The sequence below is a fragment of the Cornus florida genome, unplaced genomic scaffold, assembly GCF_030987335.1.
Source record: "Cornus florida cultivar Cherokee Brave unplaced genomic scaffold, ASM3098733v1 CherokeeBrave_3.0.0_Hap2_Chr04, whole genome shotgun sequence".
NCBI lineage: Eukaryota > Viridiplantae > Streptophyta > Magnoliopsida > Cornales > Cornaceae > Cornus > Cornus florida.
In genome coordinates this window covers 27,760,114-27,769,731 of record NW_026775574.1, presented here as the reverse complement: position 1 = coordinate 27,769,731, position 9,618 = coordinate 27,760,114, and the positions used below count along the sequence as shown (strand labels likewise).

The 9,618-nt window shown below is 34.0% G+C and overlaps 1 long non-coding RNA gene across 3 annotated transcripts; it reads right to left on the bottom strand.

Moving 5' to 3' along the window:
• Positions 1–490: 490 nt before the first annotated feature.
• Positions 491–7,824, bottom strand: LOC132303050 (uncharacterized). 3 transcript variants are annotated; one of them, XR_009481062.1, is made up of 7 exons: positions 7,357–7,824; positions 6,097–6,156; positions 5,774–5,835; positions 3,977–4,139; positions 3,246–3,314; positions 3,117–3,158; positions 491–900 (listed from the first exon to the last, which is right to left on the bottom strand). It is a non-coding gene; the product is annotated as an uncharacterized LOC132303050 (long non-coding RNA). The 3 variants fall into 3 exon arrangements; XR_009481061.1 differs by having other exon boundaries at positions 6,097–6,162; positions 7,357–7,823; XR_009481063.1 differs by lacking the exon at positions 5,774–5,835 and having other exon boundaries at positions 6,097–6,162; positions 7,357–7,823.
• Between the last annotated feature and the right edge of the window lie 1,794 nt (positions 7,825–9,618).

The window sequence follows — 9,618 nt, the reverse complement described above, 5'->3', positions numbered from 1 at the left end:
CCTGCATGTCACACAAGTGTCAAAGCCATAGCACTATAAAAGGGGGGTTTGGAAGAAGAAAGGAGAAAGAAACAGAGACCTATGTCGGCCAAGAGGAAGAGAAGGAGAGAAATTGCATACAAATGCAAGTTGATTTCGGAATAAAACTTGAATCCTTAGTTCTCTTTATGTACATGTATGGAATATGTATACATAATCCGGTATGTTGAACCTTAATCCTTTGTAGTAATCTGTTTTAGTATGGGTTATATGCCTATTCTACTATACATATACGTGAACAAATTATGATTTGTGCAATACTTGCTAACTTTCTACCTTAGGGGAAATATGTATATACAGACATCAAATGAGTATAATACAATATCTGTAATGTCTAGGCATAAATAAATCAAAAAAAAAAAAACCCTCCACAAAACATGCATAAAACAAAAACATAAGCCAAAACATGCCTAAAGCAAAAACATAGCATAAATAAATCAAACATTCAGAATTCAGACAATATGTTCACCATAAATCAAACCAAAAGATGCAGAATTCAGACAGTAATTGTTTTTGCATAAAGCTAAAATTTCAACGCATAAATAAATCAAACAGACAATAATTTGTTCTTCAAAAGATACATAAAGCAAAAAGTCACTCAGTGCGGCGGTAAAATGATGGGAAAAAGGATGGGATCCTTCTTCCTTCAATCATGCGACCCCTTCGGCCTATGCCCCAGAATCGCATTTGATGATTTCTGGTGAGCTGCTAGAATTTGTTTAGCATGATCGGATTCTTCTTTGGCCGCCTTTCTTTGCTCTTCAGCCACTGTTATAGCCCTCAAATGTGAAAGGATCTGGAGACCTAAGGCAAGCCAGGCTGCAATCAACGTGGCCAAACCAAGGAATGCCATCCCAATCCCTACACAAAAAATTAAAAAGGGTGTATGTTATAATTAGAAGCCAGACAGATTATAGATTATAACAAGTAGAATGGGATACATAACATTGCAAGTTTACAAAAAATTAAAAAGGGCGTATGTATAAATGTACAAGTAGAATGAGATACGTAACACTGTAAAATAATTATCTATAGGGTCTCAACTTATGAAATGTAATTATCTTACCTTAATTACTTAACTTACATGATCTTCTAAAATAACCAGTGGCAACATGACTTCAATATAATTTAATATTACCCTCTGAAAACAGTAAACTGTTTTCACAATTGTCATCTGGATATAAAATCCATTGCAAACTCATATATCTATTTTCAATAATTAGACCTTATAATTATATTTAGGATAAATTGCTCCGACCTCACACAGAGAACAACTGCTCGTGGCTTTGTTTCTTACGTAGGCCGATTCCAACATGTTAATCCATTACCATTCATGGTGCTAACAACCATAACAACACAACCTCCTCACTATAAAACATAAAATTACTGCTAACCTAACTGAAAAAACTTGTGTGGAACTTGTTGCATCGCTTCTTCAGCACACGAGTTGGTTCAGTAACACCCTCCAAAACCCACCGCCACAATAAATCTCGGGTTAAGGAAAGTGGAAAGACAATCCAGATTTGAGGTTAATAAATGAAGAGGATGAACCATTGGGGGTTAAGGGAAGTAAAGAGATAATCGAAGGCCTGGTGATGGTCTAAACAAGACAAACACTGGGTGATGACCAACGCTAACGTCAATGATTCCGGTATGTGCACTGATTTTAATTCAAAGCCATGTTCCCTCTCCTCCTTCTACTCCTTGTAAGAAGGGAGTGAGGGAACTTAAGAACTTGTTTTCTGATGTCAACTATGAAGGGAGAAGTGGCCATAGGAGTAAGAGGAGGATTGGGGGTAGAAGGGGGGAGGGAAAGACAATGTGTACTTATGAAGCTTAAAGTCGTAGCTTGAAATATTTGGGGCCTGACTGAACTGAACAAAAGAAGGGTGGTGTAGGCTCTTATTCGAAAATGGGGGGCACATGCAGCCTGCTTACTCTTCAGATCAAGTTATGAAAAGCCAAGTTAATTGAAAAGCATGTGTGGAGGAAGGTTTGTTGATTGGGAGGTGATTGATGTGGTGGGAACTGCAGGGGGCATTGTGGTGTTATGGGATAAAAAATGGGTATCCAAGGCTGATGTGTGGGAAAGGGAGATTCAAGACTGTATGGGTCGGGAGGGAATGTCGAGAGAGGAGAATTATGGGAGGACTTGGGGTTTGCTAAAGCGAGATGGGATGCCCCGTGGTGTATAGGTCGTGACTTCAATGTTATCCGAATGCCCTACAGGGGGTAGCTGGATGTTGGCCATGACGGACATTTAAGAATTTATTGACATGTGAATTGACCTCCTTCCATAGGGAGAGGTCCAACATGTGGAAAGTGTCAATAAATTCTTAAAATTCCGTCACGGCTAACATCCAGCTACCCCCTGTAGATCTCTTGCTGGGCATTTGGATAACATTGAAGTCACCACCTATACACCACAGGGCATCCCATCTTGCTTTAGCAAACCCGAAGTCCTCCCATAATTATCATCTCTCAACATTCCCTCCCGGCCCATACACTCCTGAAAAGACCCATTGAGAACCATCTTCCTCCAAAGAAAATAACAACGAAAGAGGATCACCCTTTCTGCACATCAGCCTTGGATACCCATCTTTTATCCCATAACACCACAATGCCCCCTGCAGTTCCCACCCCATCAATCACCTCCCAATCAACAAACCTTTATCCCCACAGGTTTTTCATAACTTGATCTGAAGAACTGGGCAGTTTACACTACTGCAAGCAGGCTACATGTGCCCCCCACTTTCAAATAAAAGAGCCTTCAGCACCCTTCTTTTGTTCAGTTCATTCAGACCCCAAACTTTAAGCTTTCAACTTACACATTGTATTTCCCTCCCCACTTCCACCCCCAATCCTCCTCTTACTCCAAGCACCACTTCCCAAGTTTTCAATGCCAGTTTGGGAAAATGAATTCACAGAGCAATTTCTAGCAATTTATGGAATAATATTTAAACTATATCCAACATAATATGCTCCAAACCAGGATTACAGCAATCTTTGAAATTGCTTTTTTGTCCACATAAACCCAAAAAACAAATATTCAATATTAATTATAAAAATTAAATTACCATGAGTAGAATTTGTAGTGGTCGATCTCTCCACTGGGATACCTAAGCAAAATCATATACAACAAAGTTACAAACAAAAACAAACAATCTTAAATTCTAAAGTGTACAGAGAGAGAATGTTAAGATTACCATGATGAACCAACTGTGCCAAAGCATTGACAACTTCCTCGGGCAACTTGCAGCTCTCCCCTTTCAATACTAATGACAAAAAATTAAAAAAGGCGCATGTATAAATGTACAAGTAGAATGGGATACATAACTAAGTAAAATAATTATCTATAGGGTCTCAACTTATGAAATGTAATTCTCTTACCTTAATTACTTAACTTACATGATCTTCTAAAATAACCAGTGGCTGCATGACTTCAATATAATTTAAAATTACCCTCTGAAAACAGTAATTATTCACTGTTTTCACTATTGTCGTCTCGATATACAATCCATTGCAAACTCATATATCTATTTTCAATAATTATACCTTATAATTATATTTAGGATAAATTACTCCGACCTCACACAGAGATCAACCACTCGTGGCTTTGTTTCTTAATGTAGGCCGATTCCAATCTGCTTAATCCATTACCATTCATGGTGGTACTAACAACCATAACAACACAACTGGTAAATCTATAGAATCCTAACTTAATAATTACAATAAAATTTAGTGAAATAACATATAACTATAACAAAAAAAAAAAAAAAAAAAAAAAAATCAATATATATACCTCAAAATTTCAAGACGAATTAACTAATGACAGGGTCCAAGGGCAAGATTAATGTATGTTTGAAAATAAATAAATAAATAAAACAAAGTCAAGAGACAAATTCATGTTCATCTAAACAAAGAATGATGAACTTACAACTAGTTTTTCAACTTGATCCAAAAGACGAGTTGGAGTTTCATTTTCTGAAGGAACAATTTCTTCCTTTCAATTTTTGCAGTGTTCCTGTTGGAGGACCATTGCTGCCCCACAACACCAAGCCCTAGCAGCAGATTCAAAATCCCCAAATCCTTAGCCAACCCTAAAGTACAGAAATAAAAACAATAAGAATTAATGCATCAGATAAAAAAATAGTACAAGTATGATATATATATATATAGAGAGAGAGAGAGAGAGTGAGAAAATTTTCATATATGAGTTAACCATTATGTTTTTATATAAACTATGAGACATGTTAAAAGTCTATAAGAGAAATTAATGATCATTGAAAGGATACTGCTATGATACTGCTAGCCGATACTAGAAAAATAAGACATCATGTACAGAGTGTACGTTGATAGAAAATTTGTAGTGAAGTATTATCTAAATGCTAAATTAGTCTTAAACTGATGCAACTCATTTTCTATACTAGTACTAAAATGCAAGAAGATGAGGTAATTAATAATCAAACAATGCAAAACAGTACGAATTGGAGGCCACAAGTTTATATAGTGAAACTTTGAGTTCGAGCTTTTTTTGCAGTGACAGTACCTAATATCATATCCATAACAGCACTTTGGTTAATATTATGGGTGCTCTTGAAATGATTAAAGAGATTATGGTTAATTTTTGTTTAGCCCTTCTAAAGTAGAAAGTCAAGGGTTCAAGACCCCATAAGGCCAAGTGTGGTGGTGTGATTGTGTTTCTTACCAAGGTACCAAAAAAAGAAAAAAAAAGTGCTGAAAGTAAGGGAGATAACAACTAAACAGAAAATTCTAAAATATCAGGATGGTAATGACAGAAAAGCTTTAAAAAGAAATTCAAGCTTGTAGAACAAAAGATGCATGCCTATACTATTGTACTTGCTATTTTTTTTTTTTTTTTTGTTTTTTGGTGTCAATAAGAACCGATAAGTAATGCTCATAATTTCAATAGAGTGATCAGATTGTAACATAAGCCCTTCTTACTCTATATTTTTGACTTCTTAGAGCATTAGATTGGCTCAAAATTTGACTTGGTAAAGCTACAAAAACCGTCAAAATTTGACTTGGTTAAGCCCTTCATTAGTGCATGTTTCAGACAAATCTAGGACATTAGTCATACAAATTATTTTTGAAATATTTTCAAATACATAAGAAAGAAAACAAATATAATAAAGCACCTTAATTAACAAAATAACAGTCCCAAAAACATACCTACCTTTTTTTCCGATTCCACTCGATTCAGTTATAAAATTAAATTAAAATTGCATAGTCTTTTTTTTCTTTTTCATAGATAAAATTAGGGTTTAGAGAGATGAAAAAGATGAGAGCCCAAGTAGATAAATCATATTACACACCATTGTTTCAGAATTTCAGGAACTGAAAAATAGTGTGTGAAGTGACCAAAGATTCTTGTAACTAAAGGAATTAGACACTAGACTCAATAGTATGTCTTTCAAATTTCCTTTAATTCTGAGTGCTTTGACTTAATTTAAGTGCATCAACATATTATCAACATCATCAGTCGTCATCACTAGAGTCAACGTTGACATCAACATCCTCATAACGTTGACATTAACATCCTCACCTAGAATCGTCATCTAGAATCACGTAATCCTCTTGCATAGATATACATTTGATTAAGATAAACTGAAAAGAGACTTCCTATCATAATTAATCATTTTAAAACCAACATCACTGCTACAACAGTAAGGGTATTTATATAATTCAATTAGCTAAGCAAAAAAAAACATACCTTATTTACTTTTTCCCCTACTCCACTCATTCCCATCAACTCTCTTCTTTTAGAAAAGAGACCTATATTATTAGGACAAAAGAGAAAAAGTTTTAAAGGCGCTAATAAACTTGTAAAACATATATTCTGAAATTGAAAACTAAACTTCCAAGTCTTTAATTCCCATTAATAAATTGATCGAGCATCACATCATAACAATATTATATAATGTATGTAGAAACAAAAACAAAAACAAAAAATCAGTATATAAAACATGAATAAATAAACGTAACCAATAGCTAAAAATGCCAATTAAAATTTTAGAAAAAGTAAGAGTTTGTTACCTGATGACTGAGGAGACATGTTTCTTGAACCTTGTTCTTGCTAAATGTGAAGGCCCGATGCTAACCCTAAAAATAAGAAAACACTCAAGTTGTGTGGAAGAGGTTTCACAATCTCACTCATAACAATTAAAATACCACCATCTAAGTATTATATGTATCATGTATCAAGTATCAACCCAACCAAACTATACTTTCAATCGAAATGTTGGCACCTATCCGTAGAAAGAGGTGTGATTACGGATAGGTGTGATTAGCGCATATTATACTCAACTCTTATGTTAAATTAATCCAATAACAAAGTACAATGCATCAGTTTAGGAATAATCTTCAAAATTAACAAATCAATACCCTGATATTCTGCATTCTAATAACAAAAGAAAATCAAAAACCAAAATTTGAAAATAAAAATATGGCAGAAAGATTGAATATATCCTTTGTGCATTACATAGATTGTATTTCTATGTGAAACAAAACATCCAGGATTTCTCAATGGGTGGGCTAAATCAAAATATATCAACCAAAATCAACTGTTCTTTAATTCAATTTTAGTTAACTAACAATGTTTCTTTAGACAATTGACTGATTAAGGCATAGAAGATCCTATTTTGGGTAATTAATAAAAAAAAATTACCAATTTATTTCTGAACAATTCACCACTCAGTACCCTATCTCTTCTTTTGACCAATTTACTAATCCTATTTGAGAATCTACTAGTGGAAGCAGAGTGTGAGGTAGTTCATGGCAAGCCCCCTTCCAACACTATGGAATTCACTCAAAAGCATGTTTTTTGTAAGTATTTTAATTTTCAAGAAGTAACTTTAGAGCTTTACCCTATATTAAGCACTTTTGCTTGTCAAAGTTCTTGTCATGATTTTTTTTTTTAGTTCTGAAAAGATTTCCATCTTCAAAAAGCTTGGCATGCTGATAAAAATTGTTTCAGATTCAATCTCTGCAGATTTCTAATCCAATTCAGATTCTTCTTTTTTCTTTTTTCATGCCCAGATTCCAATTTTCTTGTAGACTAAATTGACACCAAAAAAAAAATTACAGAAATAGAAGTTATAAAAACAAATATATATATATAGTGATTACCTCAAAATGCAATGCAAATTTTGTTACTTTATATTGTAAAAAAAAAAAAAATTATTTAGAAAAGATCATAAAACATTTCACCAAATAGGATTTAGTTTGCAAAACAAGAATTACAGAGCTTGATGAGTTGATTTAGAAAAAATAAATAAAAACAAAACTCATACATACAAGTTAGCAGTTGCAGAGAGAGGGGGGCAAGCTTGAGGGTTGAGAGCCAGCGGCTGAAGCTTGCAAACGGCGAACCCGAACTGGAACAGCGGGCGATGGAAACTGAAAGATATGGGTTTTGAATTTTTTAAACAATCTGAAATGATATGCCGATATGGGTTTTGAACTTCTGATTCTTGTAGATTTTGTTGTTTGCAGTTGCAGAGAGAGAGAGAGAGAGGGCAAGTTCAGAGTTGAGAACGAGTATAGAGATGGAGGCGATTGGAGAGGCTGGAATGATTTGCCCTAAAAAAATATTGTGATCCCAAAACAAAGAAACCCCAAGGTTCTTAGAGAGATAGAGTGTGTTGAAATGGTCCTCAAAGTTTCAGAGGCTTTATAACAACATTTGACCATACAAGACTATCTCTTTCTCTCTCCTCTTCTCTCTCTCTTGGATACTCTGTGCTTTCTAATTCTGAGTAGCGGACTCGTCCGGTTTTATTACGTTTTACTTTGAGATTCTGGGTCCGTACCCGATATTTTTGGTTGAGAGGCTGACGTCATGGTGTTGACTGGGGTTTTGGCTCTCATGGTCTGAGGGTAAATTTATATGCGGTGGTGGTGTATGTGTTCGCTAGATGAAGACCGTATGATGGGTACGAAGTTGAAGGGGAAGTGTATCCGATGGTTACGAAGGGAAGATGGTATGATGATTCTGGGTAAGACTAACAAAGGCCGAGATTGAATACATCTTAATTTTGAGCATTTTTTATTTTTGAAAATTTGGAGAAACCAAAATGGATTTTAAGCTAAATTCTTGACCGATCCAGAGGTACTTTCTTGACATGCTTTTATATATATATATAATTATTCTTGGTGTGACCAATTAGTTGTAATCAAGAAGTGCATGAATCAAGAGTGATTATGGAGAAATTGATATTTATATTCCAAAATATAAGCATCCCACTCGAAACATCTTTTAAAAATGAACAAAAATCACATTCGTGCCCATGTGTTCGTTCATATATCTATGGTTGCAGAGGTGATGCAAAAGCTATATTAGGGTTAGTGTATTGAAAACAAGAATATTTCTAATTTGGGAACTTGGTTTGTTCAATTTTAGAGAAAGAAGACAATAATCAAACTATTGGGTCAGTTTGATTAAAAAAAAAAAAACTATTGGGTGAGTCAAAATTTGATCTATCAACTGCTCATGCCTTAATTGGCCTTATTTATGTGCTTGAGTCCGTAGAGCTCCGCGAAGTGCCTTGTTGATTTTGAGATAATGAATAAAAAACGTTTGATTGGTTGATGCTACATGCTCTCTTTGAACACTGTAGCGGCCATTCATCCGAAAGAGACGAAGAAAAATACTTTTGGGTGCAACAATCCTCTTTGCTAGATTTAAGCAATCCAGTTATATAGTAATGTTACAGGCTCTTTGCAGCAATTGAGAAGGATGAAGAAAAATTCTTTGTTGACACATAATTTGAGCAATGTTACAGGCTCTTTGCAGCATATAAGGCAGGGTTGGTGTTAACTGTGGTTATAAATTGGGGCTACATGGTGGATCGCTAATGTAGATCTCTGGGTCACCGGCGGCACTAGCGGTGGCAAGTGAGGGGAGAGGGATATACATGCATATATATATATATATATATATATAAAAGAAGCAATAAAGATATACATGGTATCATAATTATATATAAATATTTAGGATATTTTTTGTATTTTATCTAATTCTTTATTATATATAAATATTTAGGATATTTTTTGTCTTTTATCTAATTCTTTATGGGTATTGAGTTCTTGTGACAAATTCAAAGAGTGTTTATGTCATTTTACATGGTATTATAGTCCAGACTTCTTGTGCGGATAGATAACGGTTGAGGCGTGAGTGAAATATGGAACAAACATTGTAATTTTATAGAATTTTCGAAAAATATTTTAATCTAATATTTGGTCAAATCCGAGGGAGTGTCAATGAAATTAACCCTATTCATTAATAACATTATTATTTTTGAAAAAATTATAATTTATATCAAACTTACAAATTTAGATAATAGCATTATTTACTTTTATTGCTTTTATTTTATTAAAAAAAAAATTATTGCTTATGGTAGCTCGGTACCAATTGTTTTTAGGCCTGATGACTATATTATAATTTTTTCTTAGTTTTCATTCAAATGAAAATGTAGAAATTAATGGTTTTTATAAATAAAAAAAAAAAAAATTATTTCCCATATACATGTTAAGATGTTCCCAATACTATTTTTAATT